The sequence below is a fragment of the Pelophylax lessonae genome (genome assembly GCF_965119305.1).
Source record: "Pelophylax lessonae genome assembly, chromosome: 12".
NCBI classification, from domain to species: domain Eukaryota; kingdom Metazoa; phylum Chordata; class Amphibia; order Anura; family Ranidae; genus Pelophylax; species Pelophylax lessonae.
The window spans coordinates 202,552,063-202,579,231 of NC_138779.1; the positions used below are offsets into that span (position 1 = coordinate 202,552,063).

Consider the following 27,169-nt stretch of genomic DNA (forward strand, 5'->3'; position numbering starts at 1 on the left):
AGCACCGTGGACCAGTATCTGTGCAGCTTTGGACATTGCTACAGCAAGTGAACCAAGTCCCCCACCTCTCTCTGGCATCGTCCACAGAGGTCATCGTCACGAAGACCCATGGCATAAAGTTTCAGGGGAGTGTGATGCACTCTTAGCAGGATGTAAAGCTGCGACACCTGGTGTGAAGCATTGGGAGAGCAGCTGCGGACTACCTCCAAGGCCTCCTCCCACTGTTCCCCCGGGATCTCCCCCACATCCATGCTCCAGCGGTCACAAGCCCGGCTCGGGTACTTTTCCAGGAAAGATCCCAGAAGAGAGGCATAGCAGCCTGATATGAATCCCTTGGTGTCCTGAAATTGTTGCATAAGGAAAAAAACAGGGGTCGGAGACAGTAAAAGCTGTCCCAGAACTGCCTGTGCCCTCCATGCGTGTTGCAATTGGAAATAATAAAACCTCATACTGTCCGGGAGCGAGAATCGCTCCTGAAGCTGTTCAAAGGTCAACAGGGACCGCTGGCCAACAATTTGATGTTGCATCGAAAAAGCTAACAGTGATTAAATACCACCAAAAGAAAGCTCTATCTGTGGGAAGAAAATGAAAAAATAATTCATTAGGATACAGCCTTGCATGACTGTGCAATTGTCATTCAAAGTGCGACAGCGCTGAAAGCTGAAACTTGGCTTGGGCAGGAAGGGGGTGAAAGTTCCGGTATTGAGGTGTATATTATATGTATTTATATTGACATCTATAATGGCATTTACAGTTCGGTACTTGGGATTTATTAAATCACGAGTTTGATTTTTATACGTTATAGCAAGCGCTCCCTACAAACTCTCACTTCCCTTGTGCTGCCATCACCACCCCCAAAGTGTTTCAGCCCTCTAACTTTTTTTAAATTAAAACTCCAGCTATATGAAAAAGTCAGACACTTCTTATCTAGAAAAGTTATTAACATAATCAAATCAAATGCATTTAACCACTCTACTACCGCTCACAGTAATACTACTGCGGCAGAGTGGCTCGTTCCCGTCCAGTCACGTAGTATTAACGTGACTGGACTCCTCCCCTTCTGGGCGGCGCTTGCGCGCCGCCGGAGGCTCGCTCCCGCTGTTTTCATTCACAGCGGGAGTCGGGCCAGGGGAGGAGCAGCGGCGATCGCCGCTGCTCTTACCCGATCGTCGGGGATCGAGTCTGGAGATCCGCCCGCTGTGTGTAAACACAGCGGGCGGATCTCCATAGTGACAGGGAGTGACAGATCGGACTGTTCAGCATAGCTGGACATCCGATCTGTCCATGAATCACATAGTCACCTCCCCCCCTACACGTCAGTAAGCACCAGGCATACATTAACCCCTCCCTCTCCAATAAAATTAACCCCTTCCCTGCCAGTGTCATTTTTACAGTAACAGTGCATATATATAGCACTGATTACTGCAGTAATGTCACTGGTACCCCCAAAAGTGTCAAAAATGTCAGTCAGGGGTCCGGTCTGTCCGCCGCAATGTCGCAGTCCCGCAAAAAAAATCGCAGATCGCCGCCATTACGCGTTAAAAAAAAAACACCAAAAATGACAGAAATCTTTCCCTTTGTTAGTAAACGCAATAACTTTTGCGCAAACCAATCAAAATACGCTTATTGCGATTTTTTTTACCAAACATATGTAGCATAAAACAAATTGGCCAAAAACTTTTAAAAAAATTGGTTTTTACATCTTTTTTGGGGGGAATTTCATATAAAAAAATGTGAAAAATATTGTTATTTTTTCAAAATAAACGCTCTTTTTTTGTTTATAGCGCAAAAAGTAAAAATCGCACAGGTGATCCAATACCACCAAAAGAAAGCTCTGTTTGTGGGAAAAAAAGGACGTAAATTTCGTTTGGGTACGGCGTCGCACGACCGCGCAATTGTCAGTTGAAGTCGCACAGCGCCGAATCGCAAAAAGTGGCCTGGACGGAAGACAGCAAAATCCTCCGGTTGTAAAGTGGTTAAATGGTTATGAGAAATTAAGCGAAAAACTATTTCCTCTAAGACATTGGTGTTAGCCACAATAAATCAGAGTTTATTTATAGATAAAGCAATCAATTGTGTTATCGAGATTGTATCTGCCTTTAGGTTTTGTACTACTTGTATCTATAGAAAAATATATACAAATGTATAAGAGCAGCATTGCAGACAGGCAACACTATATGTTTTTGATTATTGCTATGGTGGTCCTCAAGGACAAACCAGGTTGGGTTGCACTCATAGAAAACTGTATATTCTAGTACTGTCCACCTTTATGAACATTATATTCTATATAAATAATTGTACAGGATGCTAAGGAGGGGTCCAGGACAGCAAGAATATTTACATCTCTTTGGGGTTGTGAAGACAATGTTAGGTACTTAAGGGTTGTGTCACCCATGCAGGGTGAGGGCTACTGGGGTAGTTGGAGAGGAGATAACTGGTTGGCAGTTCTCATTTGGGACCCAAAATTCAGAGTCTTGGGAAAACTTTGAGTGGGAAAGAGCCTCCAAACCTTGATTACAGGGACTTTGGTCCCAAAAGGGTTAACTCACATTCAAAGAAGGCTATTAGAGCAGCAGGAAGGAGTCAGCAAGTGGAGTGTGAGGCAGTTAAAGCGGAGTTCTGGCCGCAAAATCGTTACAATAGATTTTGTGCCATCCGCTTCCTTAGTGTCACCTGAAAAAGAATTGGATATTCCCGATTTTTTTTTTTTACTTACCTTGTTTCAGAAGAAAATATACTCACCTTTCCTTCCACTTCCTCCTTCCTCGGCCGCAGCCCGCGCCGTCACTTCCTGTCTTGCAATGTGTCCTGGGAGCTCTTATTCATCACTCCCAGGAGGCAATGGGCAGTGACGTAGGCAGCCGGCCGCTCCTCTCATCGCGTTTTTTGCAAACAGGAAATAACGCGATGATAGGCGTCCCTATGGAAACCCTTACTATGCCGATCGCATAGTACTGGGCATGCGCGAGATTTCGCGCTGCATTCATCTGCCCCCTCCAGCTAGAACCAGGAAGCAGGGCATACATTTGCATACTGCGGCTTCGGGTGACCAGAACAAACGTTTTATAAAGTAAGATTTTATGATTGCCAATCAATTACTAAACTGTGTAAAACCAGATTAGCGGATGTATGAAGGGTGGTGGATTACTGTTTGGGAAGTATTTAAAAAAAAAAAAAAAACGATTCTGTGGCCGGAACTCCGCTTCTATGAAATTGTGCGGACTTTCAGGGATCTTAGACTCTGTTTGCTGAGCTCCTGTGGCTTTTCTTGTACCTTAGAGCAGACTGCAACCTCAACTCTGGTGTGGGACTGGTAAGTATGGCGGTGAGCCATAATATTGCTTCCAATACACCAGAACTGTAAACTGTTTGTATTTTTCTGACTTTTAAATAGCAATAAAGACTGTTACTTTTATAACTGGTTGTAGGTAGTGCGGGAACAAGGTCATCAAGAGCAGTGATTCTCAACTGCGGTCCTCAGGGCACACTAACAGGCCAGGTTTGCAAGATAACTGAAATACATCCCAGGTGATATAATTTGCTGCTCACTGATTGCAGTATTCTTGTCTGCATCTCCCCAAGGTAATAATTAAAATCTGGCCTGTTAGTGTGCCCTGAGGACCAGAGCTAAGAAACACTGATCTAGAGCACAGCTGCCAAATTGCCCCCCCCCCCCACTAATATGTATGAGCATTATGTGTCAGCAAAAATTCCCTCCCTCCAAAAAAAAAATTGAGCGCTAATCCTCATGCTTAGCTAAAATCTTCTCATTCTGCATATGCTCCCAGCACAAAACCCCCAACCCAAAAATCCCCCCTTCCTAGCACAAATCTTCAACCCCTCAAATTTCCCCTCCTGGAACAAATCCTCTCTCCCCCCCCCACTACAAATCCCCATAAAGCCATAAGGCCCCCAATCATCACTACTTGCACAAATCCCCCTCCCCCAAAAAATTTCTCCACCTAGCACAAATCCCCCCCCACCCCAACCATATTACCCTTTCTAGCACAAATCCTCTTCCTCCATCTCAGCTCTAAACACAAATCCCCCACAAAATACCACCCCTAGCAAACTTCCCCATATTTCCCCTCCTAGAACAATTCTTACCTCCTGTCCCTCCCCTCCTAATTCCCCCCGACAGAAATCCGCTCCCCCTAAACTCCCTGTGGTGCCCCCAAACCTCACATGATACCACAGTGCCCAGCGCAGCTTCCTCTCCTGCCCACCCCTTGTCCCAGCCCTGGTTGTGAGTTCACTCCCCATATTGTTTATTTTAGCAGTTAGATATTCCGGATAGATGCATTCCGGCATTCCTCCAACCTCTGCAGAAATGCTGGCAATACTCATACGTCTATTTCCCAAAGACAACCTCTGGACATGACACTGAGCACGTGCACTCAACTTCTTTGGTTGACCATGGTGAGGCCTGTTCTGAGTGGAACCTGTCCTTTTAAACCGCTGTACGGTCTTGGCCACCGTGCTGCAGCTCAGTTTCAGGATCTTGGCAATCTGCTTATGACCTAGGCCATCTTTATGTAGACAAACAATCTTTTTTTTCAGATCCTCAGAGAGTTCTTTGCCATGAGGTGCCATGTTGAACTTCCAGTGACCAGTATGAGAGAGTGAGAGCGATAACACCAAATCTAACACATCTGCTCCCCATTCACACCTGAGACCTTGTAACACTAATGAGTCACATGACACAGGGGAGGAAAAATGGCTAATTGGGCCCAATTTGGACATTGTCACTTAGGGGTGTACTCACTTTTGTTGCCAGCGGTTTAGACATTAATGACTGTGTGTTGAGTTATTTTGAGGGGACAGCAAATTTACACTGTTATACAAGCTGTACACTCACTACTTTACATTGTAGCAAAGTGTCATTTCTTCAGTGTTGTCACATGAAAAGATATAATAAAATGTTTTCAAAAATGTGAAAGGTGTACTCACTTTTGTGAGATACTGTATGTATATATATATATATATATATATATATATATATATATATATATATATATATATATATATACATACATACAGTATGTAGCACAATTCCCAGCCATTTTGCTGGATATGGGTCCCCTTGGGTTACCGCTAGCAACAACAGCACATTTAAGCATGTTTCTCAAAGTGTGAGCACTGAGACAAGAACCAGTCCAGTATCTTTGGGTTTTTATATTTATTTGGTAACTTGAAAAGGAGAAGGGATGAGTAGGATACTCCTTTGGCTCAACTATGCACAAATTGCTAGGGACTGTTGAAAAATGCCTGTTGGCGTTGACTTGACGCTGGCTGGATGCCGGTCAACGCCTATTAACGCTGGTTAACGCTGGCCTGCTGCCTGTTAATGCTGAACTGACTTCTGACTGCTTTCCTGAATGAAGAAGTCCTCTTTAAGCTCCCTTAAGCACTCCTTGCTGAGGTAGCTACTTGTATACTCTGCTGCACTGCTGAACACTTCAGGGTCCACACCGGCGCCCCCTCTCACTCTCTTATCTTCTGGCCTTAGACACTGGCACCCCCTTTCTCTAAGCCTTCTCTACTCGTTAGCTGGCTCCCGGATCCCTTTTACCTTCTGGAGTGGTCCCCTCTCCTAGGCAGACCCCTGGTGGTTTAAGTACTCACGACACTGTTTTTCCCTGAAACTTCTGCCCATCAGCTCCACTCGGTCCACAGCACCCTGGATCCCTCTCTGCCGCCCAGCTCAACCTTAGTCCTCTAGGCCAACTGCCCAGGACACCTTCTCTCTGTCTGACAGGAGGAGAGACAGCCTTCCGCCTTCTCCTGGGACTCTGCTTCCTGCCAAAGACCCCCTGTCACATGCTCCCCTCAGAGTTATATTTCATCCCAGGGTGCATTGCGGCAAACTCCGCCTACTGAGACAGCTATAAGCCCTGGTGTGCTATTGGCTATGTTTCCTCCACTGTCCAATAAGATCCCTCATTGGAGACAGTGGGGAGATTCCCCAGACTCAACAGGTCACACCTGGAAACATGTGACAGCCTAACTAAAGCATCAGGCCCCCCTGATAAACAGACAGGGCCCCATATATGCTCTTTCCTAGCAGCTACCTATGAGGGTGCTACATATATATATATATATATATATATATATATATATATATATATATATATATATATATATATATATGTATATATATATATATATATATATGTATATATGTATATATATATATATACATGTATATATGCAACTTAAGTTTTCCTCCACTATCAGATGGTCGTTTTAAATAAAAGAAGTAAAGGTTTCCCGCAGCTCCCCGTAGCTCTGCACATTTCCTGTTAGGGGTTCCCCTTTTTACAAAAACGCTATTAGCAGTGGTTAGACTAGGAGGTATTTCAACTCAGCCAAGCATGCAAAAGTTGTTTGCAATTGAGATCAGTTTGGAGTGGGTTTGAAAAGATTTTGGGACACTTTTGAGATGGATTAATTTAGGCTTTTATAGAGAAATAAAAACAAAACAGTAACAGTGGCAACATCTCTATATGGTCGAAATATTATTTCAATATCAAAATAAAAGCTTTAAATTCTACTAAAAAGTCTGCACTTATGGCAAGAGACTCCAAAAGGGATAAAGCAACTAACCATATGTTCTGGTATATGGGCATAAACATAAAATGTAAAAAAAAATCACAAAATTACAAAAATTTGTGAAACAAGTATGTGAAATAGTTATGAATCCATGTAACAATGAACATTGAGAAATCAATAAAGTGAAGAATGTGGAAAAAAAAGTGCTCATCAAAAATAAAAAGTCCAAAAAAGTAATCATAAGTGAAAACACCCACGTGATGGAATATCAGGTGACCACCGTGCTTTTAAGTAAGAGCTCTTACTGGAAATCCTTGATCCCCCAGCTACAGAGTTGTCATGGAAAGTATGTGTGCATAACCTATCCGGGATCCGCTCTTATCCAGTTTCTTCAGTTAATAAGCAACTCACACTCAAAGGTGCCCACTAGTAAATGTCAAAACATACCACAATAGTGTAATACCATCAAAGGCAAGATTTATTTCAAAAAGTAAAAAAACTCACATTTTGATAGGAATATACAGCACTTATCTATCAGCAAACCAGCCGTAGCATAATGAGAATCAGTAAAAACCAGCATGCATGATGACGTCACTGCGTTCAGACCATTCCACCCTACGTGTTTCGTCATATGTTGATTTTCTCAAGGGGATATCCCCTGGAATAAATTATTCCATCAGGTGGGATTGGATGTTTTTTTATGAACACATTTATGGTTACAGTCTTCACTTTATTGGGTTTTTAATGTTTATATCTGTTCGTTGCTACATTGATTCATAATTATTTTGCATATTTGTTTCACTAATTTTTGAAATTTAGTGATTTAGCGCTACCTTATTCATGACAATAATTCAATATCTCATTGATTAAAAAAACTTCACAAACCATTTTCAGACACACTAGCCCTGAAACTGATATGTCAGAACTTCTTACACCTTATGGATCTCAGTAATGTGAACTACAGTGGGCATTTATCCTTTCTGCATCACAGCAAGCAGTGCTAAATAGGAGCAGTGGGAAAGATTTTCCATCTGAGTAATATAGCTTGCAGCATGATCTTCTCCCTCAGCTGCTGTAAGGAAGGCAGGATTCTCTGTAGCAGAAGAAACCCGGTACGAGCTTATGTGGATGTGCACCACACTTCCCACAATTCCAGGCACAAGGGAAACGCTAGACATACCACAGTGTGAAGATGAGTGGGTGTGCGAGAATTTGTGTGCATGCTTGGTACTGGGTTTGGTGCCCGGTTTCCTATATAAACTGATGGCAAAGAGATGTTGCTGAATGGTCTTCAACTTGTCCTTGCTTATTTGAGTATTGACCTTGTAATCCTGCCTCCCTGTGTATTACCCGGCTTCCTCTGTGGACTCGCTACTGCCTTCTGCCTTACTTATCATCTGCCAGGCTGTTACTGACCTTACTGCTTACTGGAATCAGTGTTGCCAACCTGCCAGACTGAAATTTCCTGACACAACACCCAAAATTTACTGGCACAGTCAACTTTTTACTGGCAATTCCTAAGGTTACGACTTTACAGTTTTAAGTGCACATTTCAGTATTTAGGCTACAATCAAGTACAATATGCAATTAGCAATGTTATTTAAAGCAGAGTTCTGCGGAGTTCCACCCCCCCCCCCAAAAAAAAAAAATTAAAAGTCAGCAGCTACACATACTGTAGCTGCTGACTTTTAATATTAGGACACTTACCTGTCCTGGAGTCCAGCGATGTCGGCACCACAGCCAATGTTTCCATCAGCTATCGGGTGCTGCCACTGCCATTGCCGGTCAGTGAAGCCTTGCGGCTTCACGGGTGGGTCCCTACTGCACATGCGCGATGTGCGCTGGGCATTCGGATTGGCTCGGCGGCGGGGGTAAGGAGGGGGGGCCAAAATTCCGAGGGACGGCGCCACGGCGCCATCTCCCAGAAATGGGGAAGGGTACCTGTCAAAAAACAGGTACCCGTTCCCCTCTGAAAGGTGCCAAATGTGGCACCGGAGGGGGGGAGGAAGCAAATTAGTGGAAGTTCCACTTTTGGGTGGAACTCCGCTTTAAAGTTGATATTAAAGCAAAAAACATCATTTTATTTTGAATTTCGATATAGTAAGTAAGTAGCTCAGGGACAGGACTCAGGAGGGCAAGAAATTAGAATGGGCGGCACACACATGAAATTAACTCTCACAGTAACACTGGCAGCAGTGTGCAGCAGTACAGATGATGATGACACCTCACTGACAGGACACCTCTCCTCCTGAGTCACCGTGACAGTCTCTCTCTATGCCAGGTTGTCCCTTCAGTCCACTCCATTCCAAACAGCACTGACAGTCCCACACACAGCTTGCCTTGTTCCCGTCCCACAGACCCACACTCGATGCTCCAGCCACTTTACTTGGCTCCCTCGCACCATGGACATCACACGGCATGCTCAGGCACCACCTCTGCCAGACCCCCCGCCGGTGCTGCCCTTAACAAACTGTACAGTAGCAGGCATATTGATGGTCTCAGCTGCGCATCACAGCCATATATTTTTTACGGGCAACCTTTTCCTCTGTCACTGGTATTTACTGGCAGGAGAAAAATTGTTGTTTTTTACTGGCTGCCAGTAAAAATACTGACGGTTGGCAACACTGACTGGAATCCGCCTCTGCCTTTTGATCCTGTTGCCACACTGCCCAGCTACAGTATTACTGACTTTGGCTTGCTTAGTGGATTCTGCCACTGCCTTCTGATCCTGTTACCACGCTGCCCCACTGTTTCTGACTTTGGCTTGTTTCCTGGACTTGCTCTTCCCTCCTGATTCTGCTATTACGCTGCCCGGCTGCTGCTGACCTTGACTTGTTTCTTGGATTCTGCTTCTGTGTACTGTTCCTGTACCAAGCCTTTCCTGTGTCAGGTTACTTCCCAGTGATCTGCAGCTTTCATTTTCACTCACCTGCCTATAGCACAGATCCAGTCCAGCCTACAAACTCTGGCACCGGTGCTTCTCTACGCCCTCACACTCTCTGTCACCACCTTCAGGTATATTAGGCAGAGGGTGCAAGAAATGCCTCCTCAGCTACTCAATCTCCATCAGGTATGTGGCAGTTGACCTAAGGTAGCACTGTGTGATAGGCTAGTGAGAGCCCCACACAACAGTCCGAGAGTCCAGGATCTTTATTCATTCTACAGACCCAACTGCCAGTGGGTCTGTGGTAGTAAGCCCTTGTAGATCCCCAGCTCAGGATTCCCCAGGGAGCGGAGTCTAAGCCCCAGCCTGCTTCTTCACGAGGGCCCCTGATCGTGGGAATGGACTTTCAGCAGGCTGGAACCAGGTCGTGTCCCCGAGGAAGGCCCAGCTGAAGATGCGGAGACCGCTGGCGTGTGCAGAGTAAACAGCAGACAAAAGGATATCCACGAGACAAGCCGAGGTCAGGACAGGCAGCAAGCAAACACAGACCGGAAAACGAAGCCAGGGTCGGTACACAGTGAATCAAATACAAAAGCCTAGAGGTATACAGATGGGAGCTCAGAGAACAGTAAAGTTGTTCAAGCAAGGAGCAGTGTACTGAGCATGTGTATATATAGGAAAGCAAACAGGAAAGTGACCCAGGAAGTAATAGACAGGAAAAGGATATAATTCACAGTGGAGCAGGCGATGCCCATAGGTGAACAGAGAAGCCAAACACCACATGTGAAAAGAAGCAAGATTGAAGCATTGCAGCAAGGAGGTAAGAGTATACAAACAAAACTACAGGCTAACTTTTGACAACAACAAGGAACAGCAAATACATTTCGAGGGCCAAAGCACTCTACATTTTATCAGGGTTGCAAAAGGTTTTTGAGATCAAATTATAAAATTAAAATGGACTGAAATGCTGACTTTGTATTTATTGGATTCAAAGGATCAAAGGTGTCAGTTGCAAGATGTGCTAGCCATAGCCTGCCATGATTGTGCTTACCGCTTCTATCAGTGCCCATCAGTGCAGTCTTATCAGTGCCCCCTCATCAGTGCCCATCAGTGCTGCCTCATCAGCACCCATCAGTGTCGCCTCATCAGTGCCCATCAGTGCCACCTCAGTGCCCATCAGTCCTGCTCCAGTGCCCATCAGTGCAGCCTATCAGCACCTATTAGTGCAGCCTATCAGTGCCCATCAGTGCAGCCTATTAGTGCATTCTCATCAGCGCACATAAGTGAAGGACAAAAATAGCTTATTTACAAAATTTTATAACAGAAACTAAGAAAACCTTTTTTTTTTTTTCAAAACTTTCAGAATTTTTCTGTTTTTTTTTTTTTTTTTTTAAATCAAAAAACCCAGTGGCGATTAAATACAACCAAATGAAAGCTCTATCAGTCTAACAAAAATGATACAAATTTTGTTTCGGTGCAGTGTTACATGACCGCGCAACTCATGACCACGTCATTCAAAGTGCGACAGCACTGAAAGCTGAAAATTAGCCTGGGCAGGAAGGGGGTGAAAGTGCCCAGTAGGCACGTGGTTAAGCAAGTGGAACAAGAAGGATGAACAACCCTTTCCATCAATTAAAGTCTAACTTACTCCCCTGCTATTTTTAACTTGTATTTTAATTGTGAAATGTAGGGGTCAGTTTACAAAGTACTGCACTATACACTGTAAATATACAGAATATCTATCTATCTATCTATCTATCTATCTATCTATCTATCTATCTATCTATCTATCTATCTATCTATCTATCTATCTATCTATCTATCTATCTATCTATCTATCTATCTATCTATATATATATATATATATATATATATATATATATACAGATAGATAGATAGATAGATAGATAGATAGATAGATAGATAGATAGATAGATAGATAGATAGATAGATAGATAGATAGATAGATAGATAGATAGATAGATAGATAGATAGATAGATAGATAGATAGATAGATAGATAGATAGATAGATAGATAGATAGATAGATTTTTTTTTTACAAACAAAACAGTGATTCTAATAGTATGATAGGATTACAAGTAGACTAAGGCTGGCCATACATGTTAAATTTTCTTGTACAATTTTCCTTTAGATTTACCTTAAACTGTGTAGTGCAAGGGCCTGCCTGTTTGGATACAATTAAAAGTTGTTTAGTTTGTTTAAGCTCATATTATATGTTTTTTGGCAAATATAAAGGAAAATTGTACAAGACTGTTGAACATGTATGGCCAGCCTAAGTCAGAATACACAAACAATTGACATTTGTAACACTAAGTGGGAACATCTTGTTCATCAGAAATGAGAAATGAGTAAAAAAACCTCCTTCTACCGGTCTAACTTCTGCTTTCTGTTTAATCTCAAGAAAAAATCAGATATACCAAGCATACGGAAGAAGTAGAAGCAGAGAACGAACCTCAATAGGAAATAAAACGAAATGGAATGATCATTAAAAGAAGAAAGAAGACAGAAGTCATGGAAACCTGTGGCGAGAATTGTGAAGGAGAAGGCTACGTTGAACAATAGCAGGTAATGTGACATATAGAACATAATGCTTTATAAAAAGAGCAGTAGTCCAGCTTGTCAATAGTATCTCCTCTCTGCCTCTTACCAATAAATAGCCACAACTCATCCACTTTTTCTTTTACTCTTCTAGCACTCTTCTAACCATCAGCTCCTTCACTGGCACATAATCAAACTACTAAAAGTTCTGACCTGCAAAGTTTCCTCCAGTCCAGTTTTTCTACTAGATTTTTTCACTAATTTCTTGTCATCCTTTTATATTTCACTCCTTTCGCAGCTCTTTTTACAACCTTCGGGCAGAACAGTGATTTGGTGATTAGCCTTTATGCCTTTCAACAACGGGGTCCTTAGTCTGAATCTTTGCCAATACACTATCTGTAATGAGACTGCATGTTCTTCCTGTGTTGGTTTGGGTTTCCTCTCACACTCCAAGGATGGGCTGGTAGGTTAATTAAGTTCTATTCAAATTAGCCCTAGTTGTAAGTGCAAATTGGCTATGCACTTGTGTTATCACTTGCTGATCCTAAGTCTGTGCAAATGAGGAGGGTTGAGAAATGACCCTGAGACCTACCTTGTAAAAAAAAAAAAAAAAAAAGAAATCACCAAGAAAAGCTCCCCAGATTATCAGACCTGATACCTAAAGAGATGGCCCATAGATCCGGGTTAGCAGAAATAAAAATATTGCAGCTCCGGGTGAACTATTACTCACTCCTTACTGCGAGTCTATCACGAGGGTGCCGCACAGCCCATCTGTGACAGCATGCAAAAAGGAAAAAAGTCCAGAATGTGCTGCACTCCTTGGTATCTTTATTTTAGCATCATACCAGTATCACAGGCATGACAGGAACAATAGACGGTAAAGCGGAGGAGGTTTGAGTAAGCCCTGTTTTTTAGCATGAAACGCGTTACCATCTTTTGCTTCTGTCATGCCTGTGATACTGTTATGAGGCTAAAATAAAGATACCGAGGAGTGCAGCAAGCAGTGGCGTAGCGTGGGGGGTGCAGGGGGGCCGGCCGCACCGGGCGCAACATCTGGGGGGGGGGGGCGCATCTACAGTGTCACTCTGTCTGTCTCACTTTGACATACACAGTTCACACACTGTCTGCGCCTGCCTCCATCTTTAGGCTGGGAGATGTCCAGCACGGCTGCCCTATGGCTGAAAATGGCGGGGCGGGGCGGGGCTGGACTGTGCCTCACCTGTCCATTGGTGTAGGGTGGGGTGGCATTGCAAGCTTAGCCCCCCTATGCCGCCTCTCCTCACTGCTCAGTCAGTTTAGCAGCGAGTGAGTCAGCAGCCTGGAGCTGGTCTGTCTGCATTGAAAGGGGGCACGATGATCTCTCTGCATTGAAGGGGGGCACGCTGGTTATTCTGCATTCAAAGGGGGCATGCTGGTCATTCTGAATTGAAAGGGGGCACGCTGGTCATTCTGCATTGAAAGGGGGCATGCTGGTCACTCTGCATTGAAAGGGGGCACGCTGGTCACTCTGTATTGAAAGGGGGTACGCTGGTCATTCTGCATTGAAAGGGGGCACGCTGGTCCCTCTGCATTGAAAGGGGGCACGCTGGTCTCTCTGCATTGAAAGGGGGCACGCTGGTCACTGTGCATTGAAAGGGGGCACGCTGGTCATTCTGCATTGAAAGGGGGCACGCTGGTCTCTCTGCATTGAAAGGGGGCACGCTGGTCATTCTGCATTGAAAGGGGGCACGCTGGTCATTCTGCATTGCATTGAAAGGGGGCACGCTGGTCTCTCTGTATTGAAAGGGGGCACGCTGGTCATTCAAACTTGTATTTAGATGCATTTTACTTTAATTACATCAGTATTTTCATAACAAACAATACATGTGCTTAGGGGGTAAGGGTTTCTTTAACTAATCTAGTGGAAGAGACTTGAGTGCTAAAATCCCGCGAGTTAGGGGGCACAAATTACTTGCCCTGCCTCGGATGCTGACAACCCACGCTACGCCACTGGCAGCAAGGATGGCCCATAGAATAGCAGCAAATGGCATTAGATATCACACATACACACTTCACATCTTCTCCGATGTAGCCACCTCTGAACACTCTAAATTACTTCTCAAAATTATTTCCCTTTCTCACGAACGCCCTTCTTCTTGCCATTTAGCTATTTTCATTTCTTCAAACTTTCAAACAACCCAAACAATTCACACATTTCCACAAGGGAGCAGACTGAAACAATTAGAAATATGAGGCTTCTTGTTTCAATCATTTGAAAAACAACACTGAAAATGGAGAGGCTGCTCACCCAGTGACAATACTAGAGACTAGGGTTGAGCGGACACCTAGATGTCCGTGTTCGACGGGTTCGGCCGAACTTTAAAAAAAAGTCCGGGTCCGTGTCCCGGACTTTTACCGAACTTTTCCCGGACACCGAACCCCATTGAAGTCAATGGGGACCCGAACTTTAAGGCACTAAAATGGCTCTAAAACACCAAAGGAAAGGGCTAGAGTGCTGCAAATGGCAGCAAAACGTAATTAAGAGCATGGCAAGTGCTCTGCAAACAAATGTGGATAGGGAAATAACTTAAAACAACAAAAAAAAACAGAAAAATAAAACAATGTTCTTCTTCATCTCTGAAGGACGAGGCCCATATGGAGTAGGAGGGAGGTTGAGGTGGTGGTGGATGTGGCGGTGACATAGGCGTGCGCACAGGGTGTGCTGGGTGTGCCTGGGCACACCCTAATCACCTAGGGCACATAGCATTGCCAGTGAGGAGATGGGAAAGATCTCCCTGGGACCTGCTCTGCTCTATTTCTCCTTGCCTACAGGTACATGGCCCCGATACATTACTCTCCCTGCTGGCAAACACATGCATGTGTATTTCAACTTTGGGGTGCACACCTTAATGCAATAGGCTGCGCACACCTATGGGCGGTGTAGGTGGAAGCGGCGGTGGAGGAGGACCAGGGCCGGATTAACAGCATCATGGGCTTGGTGCTGAGGATTTTGAAGGGCCTTAAGGGCCGTGCCTTGCCATGCACCCAGAGGAGGAAGGGTGCAGCCATGCATGCCTAATTCAACATGGGATGCTGTCTCTGAAGCCCATAAACACATCCATGCATCGCCAACTGTCCCTCCTTGTCCGGCCTTCACGCTGTGTGGGGAGGTTCTGAGGGTGCTGCCTGGGGAAGCGAGCATAGAAGCCAGACTTCTGTGTTTACAAGTGACAGAAGAGCGGTAACAGTGAATATGGCCAACCCGGGGCCTATATAAAAGGTAGGGGCCTGGAGCTGCAGCTCCAATAGCCCCTACATTAATCTGGCCCTGAGGAGGAGGACGAGGTAGCCAACACTGCTTCTTTTCAAAAATTTTAAATGAGGGTACACCCCAAAAGAGTGAGAAAGAGCAAAAATGGAACAATGGGTGGGTAAGGTCGGTATCCATTGCTATTCTGCATAAGGTACGGAAAAGTCCCGTGGGATCCATGCCTGGTTCATTTTAATGAACGTGAGCTTGTCCACATTGTCTCTGGACAGGCGGCTGCGCTTGTCTGTTATAACGCCCCCAGCCGTGCTAAATACCCGTTCAGATAATACACTGGCTGCAGGGCACGCCAGCACCTCCAAGGCGTAAAGGGCAAGCTCAGGCCATGTGCCCAATTTGGAGACCCAGAAGTTGAAGGGGGCAGACCCGTCATTCACTACATGTAGGCGTGTGCACACATACTGCTCCACCATGTTGGTAAAATGCTGCCTCCTGCTAAGACGTTCCATCTGAGCTGCTGGTGCTGCTGTTTGTTGTGGCGTGCTGACAAAGCTTTTCCACATTTCGGCCATGCTAACCCTGCCTTCTGAGGTGCTGGCGGTGCCCTGGTTGCGTTGGCGACCTCCTCCTCCTCCTCCTCTGCCTTGTGCTTCCACTGTGGCCCCGCTGTCAGATGGGAATGCCAGCAGCATGGCGTCTACCAGCGTGCGCTTGTACTCGCGCATCTTGCGATCGCGCTCCAGTGAGTGAATTAAGGACGGTACGTTGTCCTTGTAACGGGGATCCAGCAGCGTGGCCACCCAGTAATCAGCACAAGTTAGAATGTGGGCAACTCGGCGGTCGTTGTGGAGACACTGCAGCATGTAATCGCTCATGTGTGCCAGGCTGCCCAGAGGCGACGAAAGGCTGTCCTCTGTGGGAGGTGTATCGTCCGTGTCCTCTGTATCCCCCCAGCCACGCACCAGTGATGGCCATGAGCTGGCCTGGGTGCCACCCTGCTGTGAACATGGTTCCATCTCCTCCTCCAGCTCCTCCTCCTCCTCATCCTCCTCATCCTCCAGAACTGTGCCCCTGCTGGACAATTGCGTCCCTGGCGTTTGCGTGTGCAGGAACCCACCCTCGGAGCCCCTTGCGAATGACTGCCCTGAAAGCCTTGGAAATGTTACCTCTTCATCCTCCTCCTCCTCCTCATCCTGTGCCACATCCTCTTCCATCATCGCCCGAATTGTTTTTTCAAGGAGGCATAGAAGTGGGATAGTTAAGCTGAGAACGGCGTCATTGCCACTGGCCATGTTGGTGGAGTACTCAAAACAGCGCAACAAGGCACACAGGTCTCGCATGGAGGCCCAGTTATTGGTGGTGAAGTGGTGCTGTTCCGCAGAGCGACTCACGCGTGCGTGCTGCAGCTGAAACTCCACTATGGCCTGCTGCTGCTCGCACAGTCTTTCCAGCATGTGCAAGGTGGAGTTCCACCTTGTGGGCACGTCACATATGAGGCGGTGAGCGGGAAGGCCGAAGTTACGCTGCAGCGCTGCCAGGCGAGCAGCAGCAGGGTGAGAACGCCGAAAGTGCGCACAAACGGCCCGCACTTTCTGCAGCAGCTCTGACATATCGGGGTAGTTTTTAAGGAACCTCTGCACCACCAAATTCAGCACATGCGCCAGGCAAGGGATGTGCGTCAAACCGGCTAGGCCCAGAGCTGCTATGAGATTTCGCCCGTTATCGCACACCACCAGGCCGGGCTTGAGGCTCGCTGGCAGCAACCACTCATTTGTCTGCTGTTCCATGCTCCTCCACAACTCCTGCGCGGTGTGTGGTTTGTCCCCCAAACAGGCAAGTTGTAAAACTGCCTGCTGTCGTTTACCCCTGGCCGTGCTGAAGTTGGTGGTGAAGGTGTTACGCTGTCCGGATGAGGAGGCGGTAGAGGATGAGGAAGCGGAGTAGGAGGAGTTAGGAACAGGAGGCAAACTGAAGCGCCCTGCAATCCTCGGTGGTGGAAGGACATGCGCCAAATTGCTATCCGCCTCAGGCCCATCCGCCACTGCATTTACCCAGTGTGCCGTTAGGGAGATATAACGCCCCTGACCGTGCTTACTGGTCCACGTATCCGTAGTTAGGTGGACCTTGGCACAGATGGCGTTGCGCAGTGCACACCTGATATTTTCCCCCACTTGGTTGTGCAGGGAAGGGATGGCTTGCCTGGAAAAGTAGTGGCGGCTGGGCACGACGTACTGTGGGACAGCCACCGACATAAGGTTTTTAAAACTGTGCGTCTCCACCAGACGGAATGACAGCATTTCAAAGGCCAATAATTTTGAAATGCTGGCATTCAGGGCCAGGGATCGCGGGTGGGTAGGGGGGTACTTCCTCTTCCTCTCAAGTGTTTGGGAGATGGAAAGCTGAACGCTTCCACGGGACATTGTGGAGATGGTTGTTGGTGACCCAGGTGGTGGTGTTGCTGACAGATCGTCTGTTTGCGGGGTGGCAGGTGCCGGTATCACTACAGATGTGGCTGGAGCGGCCGAGACTGCAGCAGAAGAGGAAGCAGGATGAGCCAGAGACGTTTCTTGGTTTTGAAGGTGTGTACTCCACTGCAGCTCGTGCTTTGCACTTAGATGCCTGATCATGCAGGTTGTGCTCAGGTTGAGAAGGTTTATGCCTCGCTTCAAGCTCTGATTGCACAGGGTGCAAACCACTCGTGTCCTGTCATCAGCACATTTTCTAAAGAACTTCCACGCTAGAGAACTCCTTTGAGCTGACTTTGGTGCGCTCGTTCCCTTGCTGCGTTGGGCAGTAGCGGGCGTAGTGTCTAGGGCACGGCCGCTCCGCTTCTGCACCTTGCTCCCTCTTCTGCTGTGCTGGTGGCTCTGTGCGACCACCGCCTCTTCCTCCAAACTACTCAGGTCACCTGCATGACGTTCATTCCATGTGGGGTCGAGGACCTCATCGTCCTCCACATCATCTTCCACCCAGTCTTCACCCCTGCCCTCCTTGTCGGTCTCCACAATGCTGAACGCCGCAGCAGTTGGCACCTGCGTTTCGTCATCATCGGAGACGTGCTGCGATGATCCTTGCATGTACTCATCTTGAGAAATAAGTGGTTGGGCATCGCTGCACTCAATCTCTTCCACTTCTGGGGCAGGGCTAGGTGGATGGCCCTGGGAAACCCTGCTGACAGAGTCCTCAAAAAGAATAAGAGACTGCTGTATGGCTTGGGGCTCAGACTGCTGGCCTGATTTGCAAGGGGGTGAGGTGAAAGACGGTTGGACATTGGCTGCAGGTGCCAACTCTGACCTTTCTGCAGTAGACTGGGTGGGAGACAATGTGAAGGAACTGGAGGCACTGTCAGCAGCAAACCAATCTACTATCGCCTCAACTTGTTCTGGCCTCATCACTTCTAGGGGCGTTTGATGCCCTACCAAATACTGATGCAGGTTCTGTCGCCTACTCACACTTGAGGAAGGTGTTTCACTTGTGCGTGTAGCTGGCACAGATCGACCACGTCCTCTCCTTGCAACAGGAGCTCTACCAGCAGCACCACGACCCAGGCCACGGCCCTTATTTGACGGTCTCCTCATATTTCTGTAATTTAAGATCTTGCCCTAGAAAGGTTTTTATTGAATAGCGGAATAGGAAATATGATCCAAAAAAGTGTATGTATCTCGCACGTACAAAACCACACTAGGCCCCAATTACTATTGTTTCTACCCCTAAAAGGATGGATGAGGAGTAGGAGGAGTATGGAACAGACAGCACCCTCAAATCTTCAGAAGTATGAGATGAACCCCAAAAACTTGGAAAGGTGGATCTCACACGTACCGACACAGACTATCCCGCAATTCAATTGATCCTCAAAGGTTTTTATTGAATAGCGGAATAGGAAATATGATCAAAAAAAGTGTATGTATCTCGCACGTACACAACCACACTAGGCCCCAATTACTATTGTTTGTACCCCTAAAAGGATGGATGAGGAGTAGGAGGAGGAGTATGGAACAGGCAGCACCCTCAAATCTTCAGAAGTATGAGATGAACCCCAAAAACTTGGAAAGGTGGATCTCACACGTACCGACACAGACTATCCCGCAATTCAATTGATCCTCAAAGGTTTTTATTGAATAGCGGAATAGGAAATATGATCAAAAAAAGTGTATGTATCTCGCACGTACACAACCACACTAGGCCCCAATTACTATTGTTTGTACCCCTAAAAGGCTAGATGAGGAGTAGGGGGGGTATGGAACAGGCAGCACCCTCAAACCTTCAGAAGTATGAGATGAACCCCAACAACTTGGAAAGGTGGATCTCTCTCACACGTACCAACACAGACTATCCCCCAATTTAACTGATCCCCAAAGGTTTTTGATTAAATAGCGGAATAGAAAATATGATCCAAAAAAAGTGTATGTATATCACACGTACACAACCACACTAGGCCCCAATTACTATTGTTTGTACCCCTAAAAGGCTAGGAGTAGGGGGAGTATGGAACAGGCAGCACCCTCAAACCTTCAGAAGTATGAGATGAACCCCAACAACTTGGAAAGGTGGATCTCTCTCACACGTACCAACACAGACTATCCCCCAATTTAACTGATCCCCAAAGGTTTTTGATTAAATAGCGGAATAGAAAATATGATCCAAAAAAAGTGTATGTATATCACACGTACACAACCACACTAGGCCCCAATTACTATTGTTTGTACCCCTAAAAGGCTAGGAGTAGGGGGAGTATGGAACAGGCAGCACCCTCAAACCTTCAGAAGTATGAGATGAACCCCAACAACTTGGAAAGGTGGATCTCTCTCACACGTACCAACACAGACTATCCCCCAATTTAACTGATCCCCAAAGGTTTTTGATTAAATAGCGGAATAGAAAATATGATCCAAAAAAAGTGTATGTATATCACACGTACACAACCACACTAGGCCCCAATTACTATTGTTTGTACCCCTAAAAGGCTAGATGAGGAGTAGGGGGAGTATGGAACAGGCAGCACCCTCAAACCTTCAGAAGTATGAGATGAACCCCAACAACTTGGAAAGGTGGATCTCTCTCACACGTACCAACACAGACTATCCCCCAATTTAACTGATCCCCAAAGGTTTTTGATTAAATAGCGGAATAGAAAATATGATCCAAAAAAAGTGTATGTATATCACACGTACACAACCACACTAGGCCCCAATTACTATTGTTTGTACCCCTAAAAGGCTAGATGAGGAGTAGGGGGGGTATGGAACAGGCAGCACCCTCAAACCTTCAGAAGTATGAGATGAACCCCAACAACTTGGAAAGGTGGATCTCTCTCACACGTACCAACACAGACTATCCCCCAATTTAACTGATCCCCAAAGGTTTTTGATTAAATAGCGGAATAGAAAATATGATCCAAAAAAAGTGTATGTATATCACACGTACACAACCACACTAGGCCCCAATTACTATTGTTTGTACCCCTAAAAGGCTAGGAGTAGGGGGAGTATGGAACAGGCAGCACCCTCAAACCTTCAGAAGTATGAGATGAACCCCAACAACTTGGAAAGGTGGATCTCTCTCACACGTACCAACACAGACTATCCCCCAATTTAACTGATCCCCAAAGGTTTTTGATTAAATAGCGGAATAGAAAATATGATCCAAAAAAAGTGTATGTATATCACACGTACACAACCACACTAGGCCCCAATTACTATTGTTTGTACCCCTAAAAGGCTAGATGAGGAGTAGGGGGGGTATGGAACAGGCAGCACCCTCAAACCTTCAGAAGTATGAGATGAACCCCAACAACTTGGAAAGGTGGATCTCTCTCACACGTACCAACACAGACTATCCCCCAATTTAACTGATCCCCAAAGGTTTTTGATTAAATAGCGGAATAGAAAATATGATCCAAAAAAAGTGTATGTATATCACACGTACACAACCACACTAGGCCCCAATTACTATTGTTTGTACCCCTAAAAGGCTAGGAGTAGGGGGAGTATGGAACAGGCAGCACCCTCAAACCTTCAGAAGTATGAGATGAACCCCAACAACTTGGAAAGGTGGATCTCTCTCACACGTACCAACACAGACTATCCCCCAATTTAACTGATCCCCAAAGGTTTTTGATTAAATAGCGGAATAGAAAATATGATCCAAAAAAAGTGTATGTATATCACACGTACACAACCACACTAGGCCCCAATTACTATTGTTTGTACCCCTAAAAGGCTAGGAGTAGGGGGAGTATGGAACAGGCAGCACCCTCAAACCTTCAGAAGTATGAGATGAACCCCAACAACTTGGAAAGGTGGATCTCTCTCACACGTACCAACACAGACTATCCCCCAATTTAACTGATCCCCAAAGGTTTTTGATTAAATAGCGGAATAGAAAATATGATCCAAAAAAAGTGTATGTATATCACACGTACACAACCACACTAGGCCCCAATTACTATTGTTTGTACCCCTAAAAGGCTAGATGAGGAGTAGGGGGAGTATGGAACAGGCAGCACCCTCAAACCTTCAGAAGTATGAGATGAACCCCAACAACTTGGAAAGGTGGATCTCTCTCACACGTACCAACACAGACTATCCCCCAATTTAACTGATCCCCAAAGGTTTTTGATTAAATAGCGGAATAGAAAATATGATCCAAAAAAAGTGTATGTATATCACACGTACACAACCACACTAGGCCCCAATTACTATTGTTTGTACCCCTAAAAGGCTAGATGAGGAGTAGGGGGGGTATGGAACAGGCAGCACCCTCAAACCTTCAGAAGTATGAGATGAACCCCAACAACTTGGAAAGGTGGATCTCTCTCACACGTACCAACACAGACTATCCCCCAATTTAACTGATCCCCAAAGGTTTTTGATTAAATAGCGGAATAGAAAATATGATCCAAAAAAAGTGTATGTATATCACACGTACACAACCACACTAGGCCCCAATTACTATTGTTTGTACCCCTAAAAGGCTAGGAGTAGGGGGAGTATGGAACAGGCAGCACCCTCAAACCTTCAGAAGTATGAGATGAACCCCAACAACTTGGAAAGGTGGATCTCTCTCACACGTACCAACACAGACTATCCCCCAATTTAACTGATCCCCAAAGGTTTTTGATTAAATAGCGGAATAGAAAATATGATCCAAAAAAAGTGTATGTATATCACACGTACACAACCACACTAGGCCCCAATTACTATTGTTTGTACCCCTAAAAGGCTAGGAGTAGGGGGAGTATGGAACAGGCAGCACCCTCAAACCTTCAGAAGTATGAGATGAACCCCAACAACTTGGAAAGGTGGATCTCTCTCACACGTACCAACACAGACTATCCCCCAATTTAACTGATCCCCAAAGGTTTTTGATTAAATAGCGGAATAGAAAATATGATCCAAAAAAAGTGTATGTATATCACACGTACACAACCACACTAGGCCCCAATTACTATTGTTTGTACCCCTAAAAGGCTAGGAGTAGGGGGAGTATGGAACAGGCAGCACCCTCAAACCTTCAGAAGTATGAGATGAACCCCAACAACTTGGAAAGGTGGATCTCTCTCACACGTACCAACACAGACTATCCCCCAATTTAACTGATCCCCAAAGGTTTTTGATTAAATAGCGGAATAGAAAATATGATCCAAAAAAAGTGTATGTATATCACACGTACACAACCACACTGGGCCCCAATTACTATTGTTTGTACCCCTAAAAGGCTAGATGAGGAGTAGGGGGAGTATGGAACAGGCAGCACCCTCAAACCTTCAGAAGTATGAGATGAACCCCAACAACTTGGAAAGGTGGATCTCTCTCACACGTACCAACACAGACTATCCCCCAATTTAACTGATCCCCAAAGGTTTTTGATTAAATAGCGGAATAGAAAATATGATCCAAAAAAAGTGTATGTATATCACACGTACACAACCACACTAGGCCCCAATTACTATTGTTTGTACCCCTAAAAGGCTAGATGAGGAGTAGGGGGGGTATGGAACAGGCAGCACCCTCAAACCTTCAGAAGTATGAGATGAACCCCAACAACTTGGAAAGGTGGATCTCTCTCACACGTACCAACACAGACTATCCCCCAATTTAACTGATCCCCAAAGGTTTTTGATTAAATAGCGGAATAGAAAATATGATCCAAAAAAAGTGTATGTATATCACACGTACACAACCACACTGGGCCCCAATTACTATTGTTTGTACCCCTAAAAGGCTAGATGAGGAGTAGGGGGAGTATGGAACAGGCAGCACCCTCAAACCTTCAGAAGTATGAGATGAACCCCAACAACTTGGAAAGGTGGATCTCTCTCACACGTACCAACACAGACTATCCCCCAATTTAACTGATCCCCAAAGATTTTTGATTAAATAGCGGAATAGAAAATATGATCCAAAAAAAGTGTATGTATATCACACGTACACAACCACACTAGGCCCCAATTACTATTGTTTGTACCCCTAAAAGGCTAGGAGTAGGGGGAGTATGGAACAGGCAGCACCCTCAAACCTTCAGAAGTATGAGATGAACCCCAACAACTTGGAAAGGTGGATCTCTCTCACACGTACCAACACAGACTATCCCCCAATTTAACTGATCCCCAAAGGTTTTTGATTAAATAGCGGAATAGAAAATATGATCCAAAAAAAGTGTATGTATATCACACGTACACAACCACACTAGGCCCCAATTACTATTGTTTGTACCCCTAAAAGGCTAGATGAGGAGTAGGGGGAGTATGGAACAGGCAGCACCCTCAAACCTTCAGAAGTATGAGATGAACCCCAACAACTTGGAAAGGTGGATCTCTCTCACACGTACCAACACAGACTATCCCCCAATTTAACTGATCCCCAAAGGTTTTTGATTAAATAGCGGAATAGAAAATATGATCCAAAAAAAGTGTATGTATATCACACGTACACAACCACACTAGGCCCCAATTACTATTGTTTGTACCCCTAAAAGGCTAGATGAGGAGTAGGGGGGGTATGGAACAGGCAGCACCCTCAAACCTTCAGAAGTATGAGATGAACCCCAACAACTTGGAAAGGTGGATCTCTCTCACACGTACCAACACAGACTATCCCCCAATTTAACTGATCCCCAAAGGTTTTTGATTAAATAGCGGAATAGAAAATATGATCCAAAAAAAGTGTATGTATATCACACGTACACAACCACACTGGGCCCCAATTACTATTGTTTGTACCCCTAAAAGGCTAGATGAGGAGTAGGGGGAGTATGGAACAAGCAGCACCCTCAAACCTTCAGAAGTATGAGATGAACCCCAACAACTTGGAAAGGTGGATCTCTCTCACACGTACCAACACAGACTATCCCCCAATTTAACTGATCCCTAAAGGTTTTTGATTAAATAGCGGAATAGAAAATATGATCCAAAAAAAGTGTATGTATATCACACGTACACAACCACACTAGGCCCCAATTACTATTGTTTGTACCCCTAAAAGGCTAGATGAGGAGTAGGGGGAGTATGGAACAGGCAGCACCCTCAAACCTTCAGAAGTATGAGATGAACCCCAACAACTTGGAAAGGTGGATCTCTCTCACACGTACCAACACAGACTATCCCCCAATTTAACTGATCCCCAAAGGTTTTTGATTAAATAGCGGAATAGAAAATATGATCCAAAAAAAGTGTATGTATATCACACGTACACAACCACACTAGGCCCCAATTACTATTGTTTGTACCCCTAAAAGGATGGATGAGGAGTAGGAGGAGGAGTATGGAACAGGCAGCACCCTCAAATCTTCAGAAGTATGAGATGAACCCCAAAAACTTGGAAAGGTGGATCTCACACGTACCGACACAGACTATCCCGCAATTCAATTGATCCTCAAAGGTTTTTATTGAATAGCGGAATAGGAAATATGATCAAAAAAAGTGTATGTATCTCGCACGTACACAACCACACTAGGCCCCAATTACTATTGTTTGTACCCCTAAAAGGCTAGTTGAGGAGTAGGGGGGGTATGGAACAGGCAGCACCCTCAAACCTTCAGAAGTATGAGATGAACCCCAACAACTTGGAAAGGTGGATCTCTCTCACACGTACCAACACAGACTATCCCCCAATTTAACTGATCCCCAAAGGTTTTTGATTAAATAGCGGAATAGAAAATATGATCCAAAAAAAGTGTATGTATATCACACGTACACAACCACACTAGGCCCCAATTACTATTGTTTTTACCCCTAAAAGGCTAGGAGTAGGGGGAGTATGGAACAGGCAGCACCCTCAAACCTTCAGAAGTATGAGATGAACCCCAACAACTTGGAAAGGTGGATCTCTCTCACACGTACCAACACAGACTATCCCCCAATTTAACTGATCCCCAAAGGTTTTTGATTAAATAGCGGAATAGAAAATATGATCCAAAAAAAGTGTATGTATATCACACGTACACAACCACACTAGGCCCCAATTACTATTGTTTGTACCCCTAAAAGGCTAGGAGTAGGGGGAGTATGGAACAGGCAGCACCCTCAAACCTTCAGAAGTATGAGATGAACCCCAACAACTTGGAAAGGTGGATCTCTCTCACACGTACCAACACAGACTATCCCCCAATTTAACTGATCCCCAAAGGTTTTTGATTAAATAGCGGAATAGAAAATATGATCCAAAAAAAGTGTATGTATATCACACGTACACAACCACACTAGGCCCCAATTACTATTGTTTGTACCCCTAAAAGGCTAGATGAGGAGTAGGGGGAGTATGGAACAGGCAGCACCCTCAAACCTTCAGAAGTATGAGATGAACCCCAACAACTTGGAAAGGTGGATCTCTCTCACACGTACCAACACAGACTATCCCCCAATTTAACTGATCCCCAAAGGTTTTTGATTAAATAGCGGAATAGAAAATATGATCCAAAAAAAGTGTATGTATATCACACGTACACAACCACACTAGGCCCCAATTACTATTGTTTGTACCCCTAAAAGGCTAGATGAGGAGTAGGGGGGGTATGGAACAGGCAGCACCCTCAAACCTTCAGAAGTATGAGATGAACCCCAACAACTTGGAAAGGTGGATCTCTCTCACACGTACCAACACAGACTATCCCCCAATTTAACTGATCCCCAAAGGTTTTTGATTAAATAGCGGAATAGAAAATATGATCCAAAAAAAGTGTATGTATATCACACGTACACAACCACACTAGGCCCCAATTACTATTGTTTGTACCCCTAAAAGGCTAGGAGTAGGGGGAGTATGGAACAGGCAGCACCCTCAAACCTTCAGAAGTATGAGATGAACCCCAACAACTTGGAAAGGTGGATCTCTCTCACACGTACCAACACAGACTATCCCCCAATTTAACTGATCCCCAAAGGTTTTTGATTAAATAGCGGAATAGAAAATATGATCCAAAAAAAGTGTATGTATATCACACGTACACAACCACACTAGGCCCCAATTACTATTGTTTGTACCCCTAAAAGGCTAGGAGTAGGGGGAGTATGGAACAGGCAGCACCCTCAAACCTTCAGAAGTATGAGATGAACCCCAACAACTTGGAAAGGTGGATCTCTCTCACACGTACCAACACAGACTATCCCCCAATTTAACTGATCCCCAAAGGTTTTTGATTAAATAGCGGAATAGAAAATATGATCCAAAAAAAGTGTATGTATATCACACGTACACAACCACACTAGGCCCCAATTACTATTGTTTGTACCCCTAAAAGGCTAGGAGTAGGGGGAGTATGGAACAGGCAGCACCCTCAAACCTTCAGAAGTATGAGATGAACCCCAACAACTTGGAAAGGTGGATCTCTCTCACACGTACCAACACAGACTATCCCCCAATTTAACTGATCCCCAAAGGTTTTTGATTAAATAGCGGAATAGAAAATATGATCCAAAAAAAGTGTATGTA

The 27,169-nt window shown here is 45.2% G+C and overlaps 1 protein-coding gene across 1 annotated transcript in view; it reads left to right on the top strand.

The window, feature by feature from the left end:
- Positions 1-11,892: 11,892 nt before the first annotated feature.
- Positions 11,893-27,169, top strand: part of LOC309568171 (sialic acid-binding Ig-like lectin 14) — a 118,352-nt gene continuing 103,075 nt past the window's right edge. The window contains exon 1 of the mRNA XM_082273807.1: positions 11,893-12,022. The gene's annotated coding sequence lies outside the window, so the exon portion shown is untranslated. The remainder of the gene's footprint in view (positions 12,023-27,169) is intronic.